At 36.0% G+C, this 17,480-nt stretch overlaps 1 long non-coding RNA gene across 3 annotated transcripts; it reads left to right on the top strand.

The window, feature by feature from the left end:
- Positions 1 to 11,868: 11,868 nt before the first annotated feature.
- LOC110810872 (uncharacterized) lies at positions 11,869 to 13,961 on the top strand. 3 transcript variants are annotated; one of them, XR_015818521.1, is made up of 4 exons: positions 11,869 to 11,983; positions 12,077 to 12,287; positions 12,474 to 12,545; positions 12,768 to 13,961. It is a non-coding gene; the product is annotated as an uncharacterized LOC110810872 (long non-coding RNA). The 3 variants fall into 3 exon arrangements; XR_015818520.1 differs by having other exon boundaries at positions 12,608 to 13,961; XR_002539050.2 differs by having other exon boundaries at positions 11,870 to 11,983; positions 12,474 to 13,961.
- Positions 13,962 to 17,480: the final 3,519 nt, after the last annotated feature.

The raw sequence follows: 17,480 nt of genomic DNA, 5'->3' as shown, positions 1-17,480 counted from the left end.
TTATTTATTTATTTTAGTTTTATTTTATTGAATTTTTTAGAAAATATGAATTGTGGACGAAATTGAAAATAATTTTAAAAAAAATGGGTGAAAATTAAAGTTCAATTGTGTTTTTGAAAGAAAAATTGAAAACAGGGGGTTAAAGTGCAAAAAGAAAAACTCGGCAATGTGGGACGACTTAGTCAGCAGCCCTGATGAAACAGAGCACGCCGCGTGTCAAAACACGCTAACATCAGCGCCACATGAGTGATCCGTGTGCCCGATGATCTGATGGCCTAGATTCGATCCCGCACGCATGAACGGTCCAAATTCGTCTCCTCCTTAGGTGCGATCGGACGAACGAGATCAATCGTGATGAACGGTCCAGATGGACACATAAGAAGAACCAGGTGTTGGAGAAAAAGGCCAACTACCAACCGCCGCCACACCGGAGCCACAACCAACCACAAAAAAAAAGGTAAAAAAATTTCCTACTCACTCAGAATTCGATTTTGACCCTCCCTATGGCTAAATCAGAGCAAGAGGGACAACAAATGAGTCGAAAACTGCGGGCAAAGCCCGTCAGAGCCGCCCCAACCAAAACTCAAAAATCCCTTTGATGAGCCCCTCCTCGGTTCCCGTTTCACGTGATTTTTCTATCATTGTGTTCAACGTCCTTTTCTGTACAGGTTAGCCAAAGAAGAAACCCCAGCCACGAATGAGGATCGGCGGAGCTGCGGCACTTGGAGACCCCTCGCCAATAGGTTAGGTTTTTTATGAATTTTCGCCCAACCTAGGCCCCCTAACATGTTTTTCTGTAGGGATACGTATAAAATCAGCCCAAAACTGGCTAAAACCGACTGGGCCAAGGAAAACTACTGTCGTGGACGTTAGAGTTAGTGCCGGAGTACAGCGGTGCTACCATATCGGAACCCTAAAATTGGCCGGAAAGAGTTTTAGACACCGATTTTGAAATTTTTAGGTATTTTTATGTACGTAACGAGTGTTTTAGATTTCGCAGGAAAAATTCAGAAAATTTAATACCCGTTAGAAGGCATGGTAGATAGTGCGATATCTCGAAACACAAATTCGAGTAAGGATCCCTCATCCTATTTCCCATTACAATAAATTGAGACTTAACGATATATAATTTTATATTTTTGTGAAAAATTAGAAAATCTTAAAAATGATTACAGATCACTAGTGGAGGCAGAACTAATTAGTTCACAATTGTCCTGATTTTCTATTTATTTTTCTGTACGGTCCTACTTGTTTGTGATCATATAATGCATGTTCTTAATTTATAGTTTCTATGGTCTTATCCATTTATCTATCTTATTCGATTATCTGGTTACTCAATCCTTTATTATGGTAAGCTTTATCATATACATAAATGTCGTCTAATTAATCAATAAATATAAAATGAGATATTGGTATACATTTGTTGGTTATTTTATTGATAGGAATCTTTATGTGAAAGACTTATTAGGTACCCAGAAAAAGGGCGAACGGGCCCGGTACATAGGGAACTCTACCATGAACGTCACCTTAGTCGGACGGGGCTGAAAAGTCGAATACCAAAAAGGTTTGGGATATATAGTTCACCTTCATACTTAACGGGGTATCGAGGCGATGGAATGTTTGGTGTCCATTATTGACGGAGTATGGAGACGATCGGTTAATTTTTAAAATTAGATATTGGGTTCACGAGTAGGGGGACATCCCTATGGACCCCAGGGGTACTAGTAAGAAAGTAAGAAAGAAAAATTATCGTTTCTTGTTCTCTTATACGTGAATTTAAAAAGTGATATGGGTATGGGTCTTTATAGATTATTTTTTTGGAAAACTCATGACAGTAAGTATCAAACAAATGTCTTTAAGTTAAATGTAATTAATTAAAGCAATGGCACCATTAGTTATTTTATTAATTTTTACCAATATTTAATTTTCCATATCTGTGATTAGTATGATATTCCTATTGGGCTAGTGTAGCTCACCATTTTATTAACTATTTCATATCAAGAAGACCAATATCTAGATCCCTATCAGTAAGAGGTTGTAGGTAGTTCACTATCCGGACTCCATTCAAGTGTTAGTGAAGATTGTCCTATGATGTTTATTTATTTGCTTTTTTTTCTTCAATTACCATTTGTCTTTTAGTAAGGACATTCTCGTAGCCTTATTAGGCATTCTAAATTATTGTGTAAGGAATGTAAACTCTAACTCTATTATTTGCTTTCATATTTATATTATAAATTTATTTCCTTTAAAGTTTCAGGCCTCTATAGTTGGTATCTGAGCCACGTTCCTCGGAATTATTCCTTACATGAAGACTTTAAAATACCAAATACAAACTATTGCTCAACCCTCCCTTATGAAATGTAGATACAAGGATATGAGGAGAGGAAGGCCTCCATTAAATTGAGCAGCCCATGATGGCTTCCTTCGAGAGGATGTTGACTGATTTTTTGAGATATGGGAGAGATTCATCTATGCCCAACAGGCCCGGGAGGAAAGGAGAGAGTTACCTGACCCTCCCTCGCTGCCACAATTTGAGTTACCCTTGCAGCGTGAAGATCTGGAGCCACCCCGATACAACCCTATTCCTTCACTGTACCATCCAATACCACCACAGTACAATCCGGTGCCTCCACTGCATCATCTGACACCACCACAGTATAATCTAGTGCCTCTACCGTATCATCTAGCTTCGCCATAGGGCGATCTGGTCCATCCCTAGCACAATCCAGTCCCTCTTCCATGGGACCCAATTCTACTCATGATGGACCCAGACTACATTAAAAGGTACAAAAGATTAAACTCATCTACCTTTGCAAGGGCATCCTCATTTAAAGAGGTCAAGTACTGGTTAGTTGAGACAGAGAAGACCTTCACGACTCTTGGGGTGGTTTTCGAACAGAAAGTTGCACTTGTCACCTACATGCTTGTGGGAGAGGCAGGTCGCTGGTGGCAGCTCAAATAGACCACCCTACCCATTCCAATCACTTGGGAATAGTTCTTGATGGCCTTCAATGTAGAGTACCTCCCAAAGCACCTCCAGTATTTGAAGGAAATAGAGTTTGCAGACTTAGTCCAAGGCGTTAGATAGAGCTTCTCAAGAACTACGATTGCAACATTTTATATCACCCGGGTAAGAATAATGTGGTAGCTGACGCGTTTAGTAGAAAAAATGTAGGTATGTTAGCTCAATTAATAGTTTTTGAATGTATGGTAATAGGGCCCACACAATAGATACGACTTCAGGACTTGAAGAGAGTTACATGTTTGGTCCACATGACTGTTCAACTTGAATTGATCGAGAGAATAAAAGAAGTTCAATCAATTAATTCCACCATAGCAGCTCTCAAGAAGGATGCAGAATAGGGACTAAATCTAGAATTTTAAGTCTTTGCTGATGGGTTACTCAGGTTTTAAGACAGAATGTGCGTTCCAGATGACAGTGAACTAAAGAGGTACATCGTGATAAAGGCTCACAGCTCAAAGTTTGCCATACATCTTGAAAATACTAAAATGTATCAAAGTATGCAACTCCAGTTTTAGTGGAGATGGATGAAGAGAAAGATAGTCGACTTTGTCTCCAAGTGTCTGGAATGTCAATAGGTTAAGGCAGAGCATCAACGTTCAAGCGAGCTACTTCAGCCATTACCGATTCTAGAGTAGAAGTGAGAACATATTACAATGGAATTTGTGACTGGGTTGCCAAAGGCCCGTTCAGAACATGATGCTATTTGGGTAATTATCGATTGGCTCACCAAGTCCTCTTACTTCTTAGCTATCAAGATGATCGACCACTTGAACAAGTTAGCAAGATTATATATCCAGGAGATAGTCAGGTTACATGGAGTTCTATTGATAGTGGTATCCGATAAAGACCCCAGGTTCACCTCTCGATTTTGGTTTAGTTTTCAGCTGGCTATGGGAATAAAACTGTCTCTTAGTACTGCATTCTACCCTCAAACCGATGGATAATCAGAGAGAATGATTCGCACACTAGAGAATATGCTTCGAACTTATGTTCTAGACTTCGAGGGCTATTGGGATGATCACTTACCTTTGATAGAGTTCACCTATAATAATAGCTATCAGGCAAGTATCAGCATGGCCCCGTATGAGCCCCTGTAGGTCACTAATCTGTTGGGAAGAGGTGGATGATAGAAAATTATTCGGCCCAGATCTTGTGAAGGAGATTACAGTCAAGATAGTTAAAATCATGAAGAACATCCAAACAACTCAAAGCATGCAGAAGAGTTATACAGACACCCGGAGGAGGGATTTAGAATTTAAAAAAGGTGATCGAGTGTTTTTTAAGGTCACCCCTTTTAAGGGGATAAGTAGATTTGACAAGAGATAAAAATTAAATCCCCGGTTCATCGAGTCATTTGAGATCTTAGACTGGATTGGTACGACCACCTACAGACTGTCACTACCTTCAGAGCTATTCATGATTCATAATGTGTTCCATATATCCATGCTACGTAAGTATAACCCGTACTCCTTACACATCCTATCCCACGAGCCCCTTTCACTTCAACAAGATCTATCCTATGAGAAGGTATCGGTATACATTATAGACTGGAAGAGTAGAGTACTTCGCAATCGAAAAATTTCTTTCGTCAAGATCCTATTGCAGAACCATACGCAGGAAAAGGCCACTTGAGAATTGGAATCAAGTTTCAGGGCCTAGTACCCCCCAATTGTTCAACTCAATGAGAGAGTGATCAATTTGAGGAACCAAATTTTCTTAAAGAAAGGAAAGTTGTAACACTTATGCCTGAAAAGCAGCCCGAGATAAATTTTTCTTATGAAATTATTTTATTAAAATAATTAATTTATTTATTTTAGCTTTATTTTATTTAATTTTTGAGAAAAAATAGATTGGGGACGAAATTAAAAATAATTTTGGAAAAAAAATGGTGAATATTTGAGTTCGGTGGTTGTTTTTTAAAGAAAAATTAAAAATAGGGGATCAAAGTGCAAAAAAAAATTTGACCACGTAGGACAGCCCAGTTAGAAGCCCCAACGAACAGGAGCACCCGAGTGTCAAAACACACTGATGTCAGCGCCAAGAAGGAGGTCACGTGGGCGATCCGCGTGCCTACCTATCCGACGGCCCAGGTTCGATCCCACACGCGTGAACGTCTCATATTTGTTTCCTCTTTAGGTGAGATTGGACAGACGAGATCAATCACGATGGACGATTCAAATTCATTCCCTCCTTATGTACAATTGAACGAACAAGATCAATCGCGACGAACGGCCCAGATTGATGCAGGATGGGTATAAATATCTCATGTCGCAAGAGAACCCAAACTCTAGTTGCCAGTCCCCCTAGAGAAGAAGAACCACGTGCTAGAGAAGAAGGCCGACCGTCGCCGCATCAGAGCCACCACCGAACGTCAAAAAAGATAAAATTTCTTCCTACCCGCTCAGAATTCTATTTTGAGCCTCCCTGTGGCCAAATCGGAGCAAGAGGGATGGTGAGTAAGTTGAAAACCGTGGGCAAACCCTGGTGCATCTGCCGGAGCCAAAACCAAAATATTCCTCTTATGAGACCCTTTTTGCTTCTCGTTTCATAGAATTTTTCGATCATTGTGTTCACCGTCCTTTTTTGTAGAAGTTAGCCGAAGAAAAAAGCCCAACCGCGAAGGAGGACCAGTGGAGCCACCGCACCGGAGACCCCCCCGCCAGTAGGTTTGGTTTTTTGTAATTTTTCACCCAACTGAGACCCCCTAATGTCTTTTTCTACAGGGATACATGTAAACTAGCCCAAAACTTGCCAAAACTCATCAGGCTAAGGTTTAGGTGGCAGGGCTGACATCGGAGCACGGTAGCGCTATCATTCCAAAACTTCAAAATTGGCTGGAAAGAGTTTTGGACACCAATTTTCAATTTTTGGCATATTTTTAGGTACGTGACGAATGTTTTTGATTCTACAGAAAAAATTCAAAAAATCTTATACCCGTTAGGAGGCGTGGTAGAAAGTGAGACGTCTCGAAACACAAATCTAGGTAAGGATCCTTCACTCAATTCTTTGTTACAATAAATTGAGACTTAACGATATATAATTTTATATTTTTGTGAAAAATTAGAAAACTTTAAAAATGATTACAGGTCACTAGTGGAGTCGAAACTAATTAGTTCACAATTGTCCTAATTTCTTGTTTATTTTTTTATACGGTCCTCTTTGCTTGTTATCATATGGCACATGTTCTTAATTTATAGACTCTATAGTCTTATCCATTTATCTAGCTTATTTAGTTATCTGGTTACTCGACCCCTTGTTATCATAAGCTATATCGTCTGTATAAATACTGTCTAATTGATTTTTAAATATAAAATGAGATATTGGTATGCGTTTGTTGGTTGTTTTGTTGATGAAAATCTTTATGTGAAAGATTTACTGGGTACCTAAGAAAAGGGCAGACGGGCTCGATACATAGAAAATCCTACTGTAAATGTTACTTGAGTCGGAGGGGATTAGAAAGTTCCATACCAGAAAGGTTTGGGAGATATGATTCTCCCTTAGTCAGATGGGGCTGGAAAGTCCCATACCAGAAAGGTTTGAGAGATATGATTTACCCTCAGTCGGACGGGGCTGGAAAGTCCCATACCAAAAAGAATTGGGAGATATGATTCACCTTCAGTCGAACGGGGCTAAGAAGTCCCATACCAGAAAGGTTTGGGAGATATGTTTCACCCTCCTACCATATGGGATATTGAGGCGATGGAATATTTGGCGCCCATTACCGGACGAGGTATGAGGATGACAGGTTAGTTGTTAGAATTAGATATTGGGTTCACGAGTAGGAGGACATCCCTATGAACCCCCAAGGGTACCATAAGCAAGTAAGAAAGGAAAATTGTCATCTCTGTTTCTCTTATGCGTAAAAATGAGAAGTTAGATAGATATGAGTCTTCATAAGTTTTTTTTAATAAAAAAACTCATAATGGTAAGTATCAAACAAAAGTCTTTAAGTTAAACGTATTTAATTAAAGCAATGGATCTATTGGTTATTTTTCTGATTTTTATAAAATTTTAATTTTCTGTATCTGTGAGTAGTGTGATATTCTGTAGAGGCCCGGAACTTAAAAGGAAATAAAGTCATAAATTAAATGCGAAAGCGAAATAATAGAGTTTATGATTTACATTCCTTACACAATAATTTAGAATGTCCAATAAGGCTACAGGAATGTCCCTTCTAAAAGAACAAACGAAAATCAAAGAAATAAACAAAAGGTAAATAACTGAGCAATTATGAGGACCTTCACTAGCTTTTGAAGGGAGTTCGGGTGACGAACTATTCGTAACCCTCTTATTGATCGGGATCTGTATATTGGTCCTCTTGATCTGAAATAGTTAATGAAAGGGTGAGCTACACTAGCCTAGTAAAAATATCACACTACTCACCGATACAGAAACTAAAGGTTGGTAAAAATCACAAAAACAACCAATTAAGCTCTTGATTTAAGTAAGTTCATTTATTATAAGGAAAATCATTTATTGTATATATTTACCATTGTGAGATTTTTAAAATCGACCTATACAAACAATAACTTAAATAATATTCTAATATCATATTCAAGTGAGCAAGAAGAACAATTTTTTCTTTTTATTTGCCTACTGGTATCCTTGGAGGTCTATAGGGATGTCCCACTACACGTGAACCAATATCCAACATTGTCAACTAACTAGCCGTCCTCATACCCCATCCGATATGAGCGTCAAAAATACCATCCCTCATTATCCCATCCGGTATGAGGGTGAATCAGGCTGTCCTCACACCCCATTCGATATAAGGCAACATCCATGGTATGATTCCATATGTACTCGGTCCATCCACCATCTCCCAGGATATCCAGTAAGACAACCATTCATTAATTCACATAACCAAACAATTTTTTGTTTGCACATTTATTTTTAATTTTATAAATTAACCCTAAATCACGCAAGACAATCAATAAATATACATCAAGAAAGCACAACTAAATCATTTAACCATTCCAGTATATTCTCATGTATTTAAAGCTGTAAAAGTAAACAATCAGTTACACAGGACAAACAAATAACTAACTAACTGGTTCCGACTCCATTATAATCTGTAATTATTCTCAAAATTTTTTAAATTACATAAAATATCATATTATCGATTATTAAGCTTCAATTCTATAACAGAGAATAAGGTGAGGGATTCTTACTCGAATCAGTATTCAAAATATCGAACTTTCTACTGCACCTACTGGCGATCCCCGCATTTCTTGAATTTTCATGCGGAGATTAAAACATACTTCACATCCCTAAAAATAACTTAGAAATCCAAAATCTGAGAAAAAACCTTTTTCGACCAATTTCGGGGTTCAGCACGGCGGCACTACCGTGCTCCGGCACCACCGCCCACGACGGCAGTTTGCCTCCACTTGATCTTTTTTGGCCGCTAGTTTTTGCCGATTTTATACATATCCCTACGAAAAAATATGTTAGGGTGATCGAAAAAAATTAAAAATGGAAACCTACCGGTGGTGGGATTTTTCGATGCGGCGACTCCACTTGCTCACCTTCGCGGCTAGGCGTTTTTCTTCAGTCAACCTGTAGAAAATAAAATAGTGAACACAATGGTGAAAAAATCGCACGAAACGAGAAACGAGAAGTGGCTTATCGAAGGCGGTTGCAGGTTTTGCTCACGATTTTATTCTCACCTGTCGTTTCTTTTACTCTAATTTGGCCATGAGGATGTTTAAAACCAAGTTTCGAGCGAATATGAGAATTTTTATATTTTTTGGCGGTAGGATGTGGCTCCGGTGTGGCGACGGTTGGCGGTCGACTCACTTCTCCGGTGACTGGTTCTTCTTCTCTGGTGGGAGGCTGGTGGCTAGGGTTTGGGTTTAGTATGATGCAAAATATTTATACCCCTCTCGTGTTAATCTGGACCGTTCATCGCCTTTGATCTCGATCGTCCGATCGCGTTTAAAGAATAAATAAATCTGGATCGTTCATCGCGATTTGATCTCGACCATCCGATCGCATTTAAAGAAAAAACGAATCTGAACTATTCATCACATTTGATCGTGACCGTCTGATCGCGCTATGAGGAGGGAATGGATCCGGACTGTCCACGCGCGCAGTAACACTTCTGGGTTGTCCCATCGCAAAACATGCAGATTGGTAGTGTGGTCTCCTGCGTGACACCGAATCAGTGTGCCTTGCCACGCGGCACATTTCAATTCGTCAAGACTGCTAACTGGGTGATCCTACGTGGTAAAATTTACCTTAATTGCGTTCTGATCCCCAATTTTCGATTTTTCTTTCAAAAATACCATCCGAACCCAAATTTTCACCTCTTTTTTCCAATTATTTTCAATTTCATCCTCAACCTATTTTTTTTCCATAATTTAACAATAAATTAAAATTTATTAATTTTAAAAATTGATTCTTATATATTTTTAGAATTTTAAAATTAATTCCATACCAAATTCTGGACCTATGTATTACATATTCTTACTGTGCTAGTGTAGCTCACCTATTTATTGATCATTTCAGATCAAAAAAACCAAGATCTAAATTCCGATTAGCAAAAGAGTTGTGAGTAGTTCACCACCCGGACTCCCTTGAAGTGCTAGTGAATGTTGTTTTAGAATGCTTATTTATTCACTTTTTTTCTTCAATTACCATTTGTCTTTTAGTAGGGACATTCTCATAGCCCTATTGGGCATTCTAAATTATTGTGTAAGGAATGTAAACCCTAATTATATTATTCGTGTCTGTATTTAAATTATAAATTCATTTTCTTTAAGGTTCTGGGCCTCTACAATAATTATTAAATAAGAGAAATTAAAACGTATCTATACTTAAACGATCGAATAAATATAACACTTTCGATATACGAATCTTTGAGAAGAATAGAAAAAAACAAGCTAATAGTACAAATAAGTAAATGGAGTGTTTTGAACAAAAATAAAAGGGGAAGATGAGTCGCGAATATCGCAACAATGACGTGAAAGCTATGTCATGTTATTGGAATTAGTGTAGAAATTCTTGTGAAGCCTAAAAATGTTGTTGTGTAACAAATGTATAAATGGAATGTCTCAATAAGAATACCTTTAATTATGTTTGCTTCTAGCTTGATTGCTTTCTTATTTTCTTTTCTCGCTATAATACTGTTTTACGATTGTATTGTACCTAAAAAATTTGTGTTCTTAGTACGTGGTTAAATTTACTACTTTATTCTTAATGAGTACGTGAGACTCATCTCAATTCACACTCTTATTTTATATCACTATAATAATGAGTATAAAAATAGCAAGGGAGAACTTATAGATACAAGAGGCCATCACCGGTACTGTAGATGATGGAGTTCGAATGGCATTAAAATTTTTGGTAGTGTAGTACCTCATATATTTAATAGATAGTATCTTATAAACAGGGATGTATAACGTGTTCAAGTTAATATTACTTATACCACTACTATGAATATAAAATGTAGTAATTATAACTCGAAATCCAAGTATGTTATCGTTATTGCTATTTATATTTTTTATATTTTATTTATGAATCGATTAATTCCTATTAACTTTTTAACTCAATGAAATTTAAGTTTTTTAATTCTTTATTTCATTATTATCTATTAAAAAAATATAATATAATATAGTATAAAAATATATCTTACTAGCGTCTCTTTCTTTCCATGATTGTCTATTATTTCTCATTCTAAGTATGTATATATAAGCTTTTTATACACACACACACACACACACACACACACATATATATATATATATATTGCTTAGCGATATCATCACCATACGCATAAAGCTTGACTATATGTTATCAGCACATTAAGCTAAAGTAATATTAATCATCTTTACAATTAATTAATTAAATTTATAGTCATTAACCACGTTTATTATATAATATATTTAATAACAACCAGAACAATTTTTTTTTAAGTAATAATACTTTAATTTATATAACACTCTTACTTAATTTTATAGAAAAACATACTCAAATTTATTATTATGTTATACATTGTATATGACATTTTCATTTGTTGTATATTGTATATTGTGATTAATATTTTTTTTTATTTATATATGATAAGAACTACACAGACTAATGATGACTACAAAAACATGAATGGTTAAGTTTTATTATTTATATTCAACAAGTACAGCTTTTGCCAATCTTCACTGGAAATTCTTTTTTTTACATAATTTATTTCTAAATTTTAAAAATAAAATAAAGACAGCTGCAATTTATTATAATTGTAATTAATTATATATTTTCAAAAAACAGAAAGAAGCACATGGCATAGCCTATAATTTTTTATTTTATTTTTTACTAAATATAAAAAATAATATATATTAGAATAAAAAAAATATTTCTATAATAGACTGTTAAAATTTTTAAATATATATTTTTTTTAAAAAAATTACTTTAATCAAGTCTATATTTTTTCAACAAATTTTTTTTTATATATTCAATAACTATAGCAGTTTCAAATAGAATATCTTATGAATTAAATTTAAATTATCAGTAAATATTTTACCAAAATAAATCCAGAGTGCTAAAAAAGATACAGTAAATGGATAAATTCGCAAAAAAAAAAAAAAAAAGAAAACATGAATCACGTTTATGAATATTCATCCTCTATTTTCAAAATTATTAAAATCAGTTTTGCCATTAATAACTCGTTCTTTTTTCTTTAAATTATTAATTTTAATATTGACGTGATATACACGTAATATTATTTTTATTTTTAATTTCTTTAAAACTTTAAATATTAAGGTATTTTGTGTAATAAAGTTTAAATATGGGGTCACATTTGTAATTAAGCATAAATTAAATTTCTCCGTATAATTAATTACCCTCTCACTGTTCATCAATGGTACAAGCATCATCTTCCGCAAATCCAACTTCGAGTTCTCTAAATTTTCTCTCATTTTCGCTCTCGAAGGTTCCGGAGCTGCTTTTACTTTTCTCACTAATTTCGTCAGTTCCTCTATTGAATCATTTGTTTTCATCTTATTTCAGCTCGAATTCTTTACCAAATCTGATAAAACCTTCTCCGTCTGCTTCTATCAGCATGTACTCTTCGCGTGGATTTATCTGAAGATGAATGCTAATAGTAACAAGAGCGATAAAAGCATCCACAAATAGCAAAAGGGAAAGTACCTCCTCCATCTGAAACTAATAGTTTTCTAGACGAGCTAGAGGCTTCGAAAATCATCCCGTTCTGGAAAAACTCCATCAAGTGCGAGAAGTCGGAGGAACTTTTATTTAGAGTAACTAAAAAGTAAGACTGCCTTTTTTCTTTGTTAGCATTTTTTTCTCAATTTTTATATGAAAATTTCAATTCACCGAAAAAAAAAGGACCAAAAATCAAGGCGGAAAAAAGCAAAAATGCCTCCAATGAGGTCCTTCCCGATTCCCATTTTGTATAATTTTTTTATCATTGTAATCACCATTCATTTCTCTACAGGTTAACCGGAGCAAAATACTCAACCGCGAAGGTGAGCAGGCGGAGTCGCCGCATCGAAAAACTCCATCGCCAGTAAGCTTCAATTTTTTGATTTTTTTCGGCCAATTGAGGCCTTTTAACGTATTTTATTGCAGGGATGGGTACAAAACGGCTGAAAACGGCTAACCCAAGGCAAACCGTCACCACGAGCGGTGGTGCCATCACTAGAGCACGGCGAAGCCGCCGTGCTGAAATTCTGAAATTGGCCAAAAAGGGTTTCTAACACTAATTTTGAATTTTTTCGGGTATTTCTAGGTATTTAAAGCGTGTTTTAATCTCTGAAGAAAAATTCATAAAACTCGGAGACAACAAATAGGCATAGGCAAAAGTTTAGCATTCAAGCAACAATTCGTGTAAGAATCTCTCACCTTATTCTCTGTTATAGAACTGAAATTTAATTGATAATAATATAGTATTTTGTGTAGTTAAAAAATATCCATAATTAATTACAGGTCACTGATGGAGCAAGAATCGATTATTTATTACTGCTTGTCATGTTTAGCTGATTGGTTGATTTTACAGTTTTGAATACATAATAATACACTAGAATTTGTATGATGATGTGATTATGTTTCCTTAATGCATGTATTACTTGTTTTATATAATTACAGTTAAACTGGAAAACTGGAAATTAAAGATAAACAGAAAATTATTTGATTAAGTAAATGGATGAACGATAGCCTTACTGGATATCTTGAGAGATGATGGACGGACCAGGTACATAGGGAACCTTACCGTGAACGTTTCCTCATACCGGACGGGGTGTCGAGAGTTAGTATTTTGGCACTCATACCGAACGGGGTATGGGGACGACCCGTTTCACCCTCATGTCAGATGGAGTATTGAGGGATGATATTTTAGCGCGCATACCAGACGGAGTATGGAGACGACCCGTTAATTAAAAATATTTTTAAAAAAGGTTTACGCTTAGTAGGGACATCCCTATGGACCCCCATGGATACCAGTAGGCTGATAAAAGAGAAAGTTATTGTTGCTGACTGATTGCATATGAAATTATGATATTATTTATGTTATTGACTCTATAGGTTGGTTTTGAAAATCTCGCTACGGTAAGTATACAGTAAATGATTTTATTTATGATAAACGAATTTACTTAAATAAAAAGTTCTATTAGTTGTTTTCATAATTTTTATTAACCTTCATTTTTGTGTCGGTGAATAACGTGATATTTTTACTGGATTATTGTAGTTCATTCTTTTATTATCCATTTCAAATCAAGAGAACTAAGATTTAGAGCCCGATCCACAAGAGGGTTATGAATAGGATGCCCAGTTACTTATTTTCTATTAATTTCTTGGATTTTCGTTATTTCTTTTAAAATGATCATTCCAGTATCCCTATTGGGTAATCTGAATTATTGTGTAAGGAATGTAAACCTTAACTATTTATTTTGTTTTCGCATTCAATTCATAATTTATTTCCTTTCAAGTTCACAGACCGTTATATATTTTGAATGAACATTTTTATTGGCCTAACATGAGGAAAGATGTTGAGTGCATTTGTAGTAGGTGCATTACATGCAAGTAAACCAAATCTAGAGTTCTACCTCATGGATTATACACACCTTCACCTATGTTTACAGCACTTTGAATATATATATCTATGGATTTTGTACTAGGATTGCCTAGGATCAGGAGAAGTAGTGATAGTATATTTATTGTTGTTGATAAATTTAGTAAGATGACACATTTCATTGCATGCCATAAGACTGATAATGTGGAAAATATTGCAAACCTATTTTTTAAGGATGTTGTGAGACTTCATGGCATTCCTACGACGATTATAAGTGATAGGGATGTGAGATTTCTTAGTTATTTTTAGAGAGTTCTGTAGAATAAATTAGGAACTAAGTTTTTATTCTCTATTGCGTGCACTCCTAGACCAATTTTTAGATTGAGGTCATTAATAGGACCTTAGGATCATTACTGAGAGCTGTAACTGGCTGAAATTTGAAAACATGAGAGGATTAATTGCCTATGGTAGAATTTACATATAATAGGAGCATTCATACGTCTATAGAGTTTTCATATTTTGAGATTCTTTATGGTTTTAATCCTTTAACTCCGTTGGATCTCACGTCTTTAATTTTTCAAGAAATTCATGATACTGATAGTCAGCGGAGAGGAGAACTTATTAAAGCCATACATGAGAAGGCCATACAGCATATCCAGAAGAAAAATGAATCCTATGCACGACACACCAATAAAGGAAGGAAACAAGTAGTTTTCCAACCTAATGAATGAGTGTGTGTTCAAAAAAAATATATTTCCCAATCAACAAAAATCTAAGTTGGATCCTTAATGAGATGAACATTTTCAAGTTCTAAAGTGTATTAATGACAACACCTACAAAATTGATCTCCCAAGTGAGTACGGTGTGTCTGCTACCTCTAATGTTTTTGACCTTTCCCTTTTTGATACATGTCCATATTTAAGGATGAATCTTTTTAAAGAGGGAGGGGATGATGTGAGCATGGACATAGATCAAGTTATCAGAAAAGATATCTCAATGTCAAGTGGATCCATTACAAAGAGAAGAGCTAAAAGATTACAACATGTCTTTCAACTTTCTATCCAAGCATGGATCAATGACGAAGATAGGTTTGAACCCATTAAAGAAGCCAAAAAAAAAAGACAAGGATATTAATCTAAGGATATAATAGTATATACTATTCACCCTAATTGCAAGAGGGAAATAAGCAAGAAAAGAGAACAATTGTAACGGTCTCGGAAATCCAAAAGAAAATATATAATAATTTAAATGTAGAAGCGAATTAAAAGGTTAATATTTACATCCCTTACATAATAACTTAAAAGTACTAAACAAACATTACGAAATAAATTATCTAAAAGAAGCACGAGAAATAAGAAAACCAATGGAAAATAGAAAGTATCTAGCATCTACTCGCAATCTTTCTGCGGATTGGGCTCTGGAATCAGGTCCTCTTGATTTGAAATGGTTAAATAAAGGATGAGCTACACTAGCCCAGTAAGAATATCACACTATATCACCCGCACAGAAGTAAATATTGGTATAAAATCAAAACAACTAATGGAACACTAAATTTAGTAAATTCGTTTATCAATCATAAAATCATTTACTGTTCACTTACCATAGTGAAATTTATGAAAACAACCTATAGAGACAATAATACCATACAGATCATAACTTTATGAATAATCAGCAACATAAAACATATCATAAATTCATATCCATTAACAATAAACCAAATTATAACCATTTCTCATTTCACCAGTCTACTAGTATCCATGGAGGTTCATAGGGATGTCTCCGCTACACATGAGCCTTTTCCTTTAACAATCTCAATTACAGAGCCGTCCCCATACCCCGTCCAATATGAGCGCCAAATTACCAAGTCTCTATACCCCGTCCGGTATGAGACAACCTTCACAATAAGGTTCCCCACGTACCCGGTCTGTCCACCATCTCTTAGGATATCTAGTAAGGCTGTCATTCCATCTGTTTATTTGATCACACCCCTTTCCTGTTTTCCTTTAGTCTCCATTACCAAATCAAATATAATCACATAAACAAATAAACATGCATTCGTTAATGCAATCATGTCTCAAATCCCAAATCAAACAATGTTCAGGTAAGACAGTAATACATGCATTAAACCATAAAATAGGTAAATCAGATACTATCATGCTTTTAGAGTGTATAATAAATCAACAGAGAATAATATCCGGTTCGGGCTCTATTAGCAATCCGTAATTAATTATGCATATTTATTTAATTTGTACAAAATACCGCATTATTATTTATTTGAATTTCAATTATATGATAGGGAATAGGGTGAGGGGAGTTCCCTGAATTTTTTTTCGGAAACTGAAACACGCTTATAGTACCTAAAAATGTTCCAAATAATCCCAAAATATGTCACAGGGCCCGCTCGGCCAATTTCAAAAATCTGACATGGCAGCTCTGACGTGCTCCGACGACGGCACCGCCGCCCGCGATGACGATCTGCCTTGGATCAGCCGTTTTTGGCTAAATTCGACCAATTTTACATCGATTCCTATGAGCACACACTCTAAAGGGCATCGATGGACCGAAAAAATACGAAAAATCAAAACTCATCGGCGGTAGCTCCTCCGACACACATTGTGTTTGGGTGTTTCACTCCGGTCAACCTGTAGAGAAGAAAAGGGTGATCACAACGGTGGAAAAATTACGCAAAATGGGAATCGGGAAGGGCCTCATCAGAGGCAGTTTATGGAATTCTCTGCGGCAGCGCCGCTGGGCTTCGTCGGTGTTTTTCGGCCAATTGGCCGGTTCTTTCACTTTGATTTAACCATGGTGAGTATAAAATTGAATTTCGTGTAAAAAATTTTTTTTTTACCTTTTTTGGTAATCGGAAAGGGTTCCAGTGCGGCGACGGGTGGCGACGATCGGCTTTCCGGCGGCTGAGTTGTCTTCTCCGGTGAGGGGTTCTGGCGGCTAGGGTCAGGGTTTGGATGTTGATGGGGTTATTTTTACGCATCAGCTTTTGATCTGGACTGTCCATCGCGTTTGATCTGGACCGTTCGATCTCGATTAAATAGGGAATGAATCTGAACCATTCATCGCGATCCAATCTGGGCTGTCCGTGCGCGATTCACTCCGGGCTGTCCGTGCGCGATTCACTCCGGGCTATCCATGCGCGCGGGAACGTACCTCAGTCGTTCGATCGCGCGTAAGCAGATCGTCCACGTGGCTCCCCCCGCATGGCCTCCCGCGTTAGTGCCTCTACCACTTGGCACATCCAATTTTTCTATCAAAAATACCATCCGAACCCAATTTTTCACCCATTTTTTCCAAAATTATTTTCAATTTAATCCTTAATAATTTTTTACCCATTTTTTCATTAAAATAAAATGAAATAAAATATAATAAAATAAATTAAACAAATAAATAATTATATATTTTTAAAAAAAAATTTTAGTG

The sequence above is a fragment of the Carica papaya genome, chromosome 4, assembly GCF_054855325.1.
Source record: "Carica papaya isolate Zhongbai chromosome 4, ASM5485532v1, whole genome shotgun sequence".
NCBI lineage: Eukaryota > Viridiplantae > Streptophyta > Magnoliopsida > Brassicales > Caricaceae > Carica > Carica papaya.
This window is presented reverse-complemented; position numbering and strand designations above follow the sequence as displayed.